Genomic DNA, 6,024 nt, shown 5'->3' with positions numbered 1-6,024 from the left:
TCGGTGTTTGTCAGCTTTTAATCCAGAACCACATGGCACCTTTTTACCCACCGACCTTAAAGCTGACTAGCAAGGTGCTTTTGCTCTCTTTCAACCTGTTGGCTCTCTCCTACCTCCTTGCAAACCGCATGGAGTTTTTTCGCTTAATGGCTGCCTCCTTATTTTTAAATGGCTCACCTCAGCCTGTGGCACAATCCATGTGTGGTGACTAGACATGGCCACCTGTAGCCTTTTATGTAGGCCCTATAAGTTTTTTGTCACTATTCTACAGTCAAAGCCCCTCCCATCTCCTTGGCATGAAATGGCCATAGCAATTTACATATTAAGAAACTAGGTATTTCTTAGGAAAATGGCTGTGCTCCACTGAGTCCCATCCCCCATCCCCAAACCGCGGATGCTGGGGAATTTGGGGGACTCGGCTCTCTAACACTTCCATGTCAGTGCAGGTCTTTGGGGCTTTTGTGGTGGAGAATCTGAGACGGGATTGAGAGGACACACACACACACACAGCTGCATAGGAAGGAAAAGGAGGGAAAGACCTAGAACAATGAGGTGTTGGGGTGTTGGGGTAGGGATCCTGAAGACAGGGCACACAGACACCTGTAGTGTGTACAGGATGTGGGATGGGCAAGAAAAGAGGAATTTTAAAAGTAGAGCTGTGGGCTGGGTATCTGTCCCTTTTGTGTTTAAGAAATGTGAGAACTTGAGTTATTCTGCTGTTAGTTTGGATTGCTGGACCCTGTGTTCTGAATGCAAACCAAACCACTCTGAGACTGGCCAGCAATGGTCATTCTTTTTATTTATTTTTTTATTTTTTAATACTATATTTTATTTTTATTTTTATTATTTTTAAAGATTTTATTTATTTTCAGAGAGAGGGGAAGGGACGGAAACATCAATGTGGGAGAGAAATGTGGATTGGTTGCCTCTCACATGCCCCCACCTGGGGACCTGGCCTGCAACCCAGGCCTGTGCCCTGACTGGGAATCCAAACACTGAGCCACAGATCAATGTAATTTTGAATTCACCCTTCCTGACCTTCCCAAGGGGGTGAGAGACTTAGGGAAGAGGTAGAAAGGAGTCTTGTCAAGCTTGCCTGAGGGCCAGGCAGAAAGAAGCCTCCCCATGACCCAGACTTGTGGACCAGGAAACTTTGAGGAGTTTGGTGCAAAAGTCAATATGCATTTTATTGTCAGTACGTGCCCTGTGCATATGAGTTCTCTGATGCCAGGATGTAGCGTGGTGCAGTTAAGAGTACAGAGTAGTTAAACAATAAAAGTAAAAAACACAGAGCACAGTTAGGGCGGGGCCGTGGGAAACTAACCTGAGACTTCTTTAAAATGGCTAAGGTTTGTGGGAGGATGAAACATCAGTCAGCTCTGACTGGTGTGACTCAGTTGGTTGAGCCTTGTCCTGCAAAGCAAAAGGCTGCTGGTTCGATTCCTGGTCAGGGTTCAGTTCCTTGGGTTAAGGGTTCAGTCACTGGTCTGGATGCATACAGAAGCAACCAATTGATGTTTCTCTCTCACATCGGTATCTGTTCCTTTCTCCCTCCCTTCCCCTCTCTCTAAAAATAAATAAAATCCAAAAAAGAAAAAGAAAAATCAATTCAGCTGCTCGATATGTTATATATATTCAAGGATTTATATTACATATATTCAAGGGAATGCTAGAGAATCATTAAAAATAAGACATCTATTGTTCAGACATGGAAAGATCTCTAAAATCTAGCTAAGAAAAGTAAAAGGCAAGGCTGTTAGTCACATAATACTGTAAGTTGACCATGATGCAATTTCAGCATGAAATTGGAATATGTTTCTAGTCAGAAAACCAACAAATTAAAGATGGGCCGGAGAAGATAATCATGACGTATTGGTTGGAAAAACAGGCTGTAAAACGGGGTGTTCAGTGAAGCCTACGTAGGAATTTGGGGGCAGGGGGACATGCAGGTGTAAATTCATACAGGAAAAGACTGCAGATTTTGGCGGAAGGTACATAAATATTTCTTACTGTGAACTATGTATTCCGAAGAGGGTATGTCGTGTGCGTTAGTTTGCCGGGGCTGCCCTAACGAAGTACCGCAGGTGGCATGAGCGCCACAGCAGAGATGTCTTGTCTCACAGCTCTGGGGCCTGGGACTCAGATCAGGGTGTCTGCCGCGCCAGCTCCCTCTGAAGGCGCTGGGGAAGGAGCTGTTCCAGGACACTGGCTTCTAGTAGCTTCTTGGTAGCAGAACATCAGTCTGCGCATCGTATTGTCCCTGCGTGTGTGTCTGAGCGCACATGTCCCTTTTTTATAAGGACACCAGTTATCCTGCATTAGGGGCCCGCAGAATTCCAATACGACCTCACCTTAACTAATTCCATGTCCAATGACCCTATTCCCAAATAAGGTCACATTCTGAGGTTCTGGGGGTTCGGTCTTCCACATCTGAACTGTGGGGGGACACAATTCAGCCTCCGCAACATAGTGAAGATATTCAATTGAAAATACATAATAAAATGGACACTAATGGGGCCACCGCCCTGTTTAAGAAATAAAGGACATTGACATTTTTTTAAACCAGGGGACGCTATCTCAAACTGCTAATACTGACAATTTTCTCCTTCTAGTTTTCTAAATTTCATCAATGAGCGTAGGCTTCCTTTGTTCGTTAGAAGTGCCCAGAGGTGAAGGAGGAGCTGCATCCACTCCAGCCCCAGCCCCATGCAGCTCGCAGCCCCTGGGTCCTCCCGCTCAGGCTCCAGCCTTTCCATTTGCCCGAGGGCCTGATTACCGGTTATTTCTATCCAGGAGCAGCTCCTCCGGGGACCTGACGCAACTCAACTCCCGCCACACCGCCCTGGGGAGAAGGAATCTGTGCTCCAGAGTGGGGCTGGCTTTTTCTTTCAGGGGACGTGAGAGAGTTCAAGACCTGGGTGCTGCTGGAAGAGAACATTCTCGGAGGCCCCACCAAGGTCTGGCTCCTCTTGGACTCTCTGACTAGCCACTCACTGGCCCTGCCTCTGAGGTCGGCGGGACGCTGGGCTTCGCTAAGGGTCCTGGTTCTGCGGTTACCCAGCCAGCCGTCTCTCAGCTGGGGTCCTGAGCCCGCAGCAGCAGCAGCACCAGGGAACTTGTTAGAAACGCAGCTTCCGGGACCCCAGCCCAGACCCGCAGAGTCAGGAACTCTGGGGTGGGGCCCAGACGCCTGGGCTGTAGTAAGTTCTCCGGGTGGTTCCGATCCCCTCGAAAGTTTGAGAACCACTTCCCAGGGCATCGAGAGGCCCCTTCATTTTTTTTTCCTGGGCCAGGCTTCTCTTTAGCGCTACTCCACCCCCCCCCCACTTCCCACCACCCCATAAACTCCATAAGGGGAGGGGCCCTGTCTGCATTTCTCACCATAGTTACCCCAGCGCCTGACACAGAGCCGGGGAACTAACAGGCACTCAGTACCTGCAGAGGGAGGGAGGGAATGAGTAAGTGAAGTAAAAAACATGAATTCGAGACCTGGCTGCTGTGGCTCAGTGGATTGAGCGTCAGCCTGCAAGCCAAGTGTCGCTGGTTTGATTCCCAGTCAGGGCACATTAGTAGGTTGCATGTCATGTCCCCAGTTTGGGGCGCAAGTGAGAGGCAACCACACAGTGAAAAAAAAAAACAGAAACCTGAATTCTCCCAACTCGGGGCAGCCTGAGAAGGGTGCGCCTTCTTTTTACAGAGGGGGAAACTGAGGCAGGACCTGGCTCAAGAGATGTGGATCATTAAGTGGCAATTCACATGAAATAGCAAGTGAGGTCATCTGTTTTCAGAGGCTCCACCCTTTGTTCTGACTCAGGCAGAGCTCCCAAGTCTACCCTGATCCACGCTGTCACAGTCTGGAAGGTCACTGTGACGCCAGCGACCGTGAAGGCAGCAGTCCCTCTGTGCCAGGCACCGTGACACCTGCACTGGCTCATGAATCCTCACAACACCCAGTGAGACTGGCACGAGGGCTGGACCAAGGCCAGGACACTCGCCCAGGGTCACAGAGCTAGAGAGGGCGGAGACAGGACAAGCTTTCTCTGCCCCCAGGGCCCACCCATGTGGTAGCTAAAAAGACCACACCGAGGTTCGCAGACACCACCACCATCTGGGAGTCCTTCCCCTGTATCTACAGTTCGGCCAGGAAACCAGGAGGGGGACAAATCTCCCTGAACAAAACAGTTGGCGAACAGCCAATGCCCAAGAGCTGGTGACATTTACTCACACGAAAGCCCCTTTGTCCCTCGGTCTGCACACAATTGTATCAATGGGGGGGGGGGGAGCAGAGCAGATTAGAAGCAGTCCGGGACTGACCACACCCCCACTTTCTCTGCCATCCATGCCTCCTTCAAACGGCAGACGCGCCTCAGGACAAGGCTTCCCCACCTCGCAGCGGGGCACACACAGAAAACGAAAGTATTTGCGCAGCTTCTGAGTAGTCTGGGGGGTATTGGGGGGTGTTTGGAAGTCTCGATGAAAATTTCATAATACATTCTTCACAATGCACATGCAGATTCGAAACTCTAGTATAAAGCATGAGGGCAGTTATCAAAGCTCAGTTTTGTAATAAAACTTCCAAATAAAACATGATGCTGGATAACAAAGGCAGACAGTACGAAAGTCTGCGTCATGCATGATTGCACCCTTACGGCAGTTTGGAAAAGGCAAAGCCATAGAGACAGAAAACAGACCAGTGGTTTCCAAGGGCTGGAGGGGGAGGGGGAGCCGACTGCAGAGCAGCAGAGGGAGACTGGGGGGAAGATGTGTTATGTCATTACCTAGATGCCCTCTCTGCACTGGATTGGTGGCGACATGACTGCATACATTGCCAAAAATCATCAAAAGTAGATGTTACTGTAGCCAAACCTGTCAGCTCCTCAGAATGACCTGGGGTGGTCTGGTTCAAACGCGGTCAGGCTTCATCCACCAGCTACCGTATCAGAACCCTGTAGAGGGGAGACAGGAGCGGGCAGGGATCTGCATTTTGACAAGCTCCCCAGGTAACCAGTGGGGGAGTGTGTGATTTGGGGCCAGGACCTCTAGGTCAGGATGGGTTTCCGCGCTTCTAGCACCAGCCCAGACTTGAACCCTGAATTCCAGACTGGGGTATCCAACCCCTACCTGACATCAGTACCTGGATCTCCACTTTAGCACGCCCTGCCCCCACCCAGCCCCATAGTCTTCTCCATTCTTGCAGTAATTCTGCCAAAAACCGGGGCACTGTCTTCAATCCTCTCCTTCTCTTTCTCCCTCTCTCTCTCTCTTTGTTGTTGTCCAGTTTTTATTGCATAATTATAAACTTAACTCGTCAGTCCAGCTGGACTTGGGAGGGGTAGGGACAACATGGAACCCAAAGAACTGCAGTGAGAGCACAGGACGGTGGATACTGAGCGCAGCAGGAGTGGGGGTGCCCTCCTGCGCTACGGAAGGGATGGTCTCGTGGTTAAGATAAAACACGAGCCAATGTCACCATTGTCCACGGCCAGCGATGGTGACCCACTACTGGTCTTGCCATTCCTGGACCCAAGGCGCCCCATGGCTTCCGCTGTACCGAAGGCCACATGCTTGCCGTCCAACCACTCGGTCTTTGCAGTGCTGATGAAAACTTGGGCCCGTCTGTGTGGGTCCAGCTTTTGCCACGGACAGGATGCCAGGACCCATGTGCTTCAGGATGAATTTCTCATCATCTGATTTCTCCCCGTGGATGGACTTGCCGCCGGTGCCATTATGGTGCATGAGGTCACCACCCTGGCACATACATCCCAGAATTCTGTGAAAGCAGGAGTCTTCATAGCCAGATCATTTCTCGCCAGTGCTCAGAGCAAGAAAGGTCTCTGCTGACTTTGGAACTTGGTCTGCAAAGAGCTTGAAGGGCTCGCCAGCAATGTCAAAGAATGTGGTGGGGCCCTGGCTGGTGTGGCTCAGTGGATTGAGCACTGGTCTGCAGACCAAAAGGTTGCCAGTTCGATTCCCAGTCAGAGAACATGTCTTGGGTTGCAGGCCAGGTCCCCAGTTGGGGGTGTG

This window comes from Furipterus horrens, unplaced genomic scaffold (assembly GCF_987537825.1).
Source record: "Furipterus horrens unplaced genomic scaffold, mFurHor1.1.pri manual_scaffold_4, whole genome shotgun sequence".
In the NCBI taxonomy this organism is placed as follows: domain Eukaryota; kingdom Metazoa; phylum Chordata; class Mammalia; order Chiroptera; family Furipteridae; genus Furipterus; species Furipterus horrens.
The sequence above is the reverse complement of the archived record's forward strand: the minus strand, read 5'-3'. Positions refer to the sequence as shown.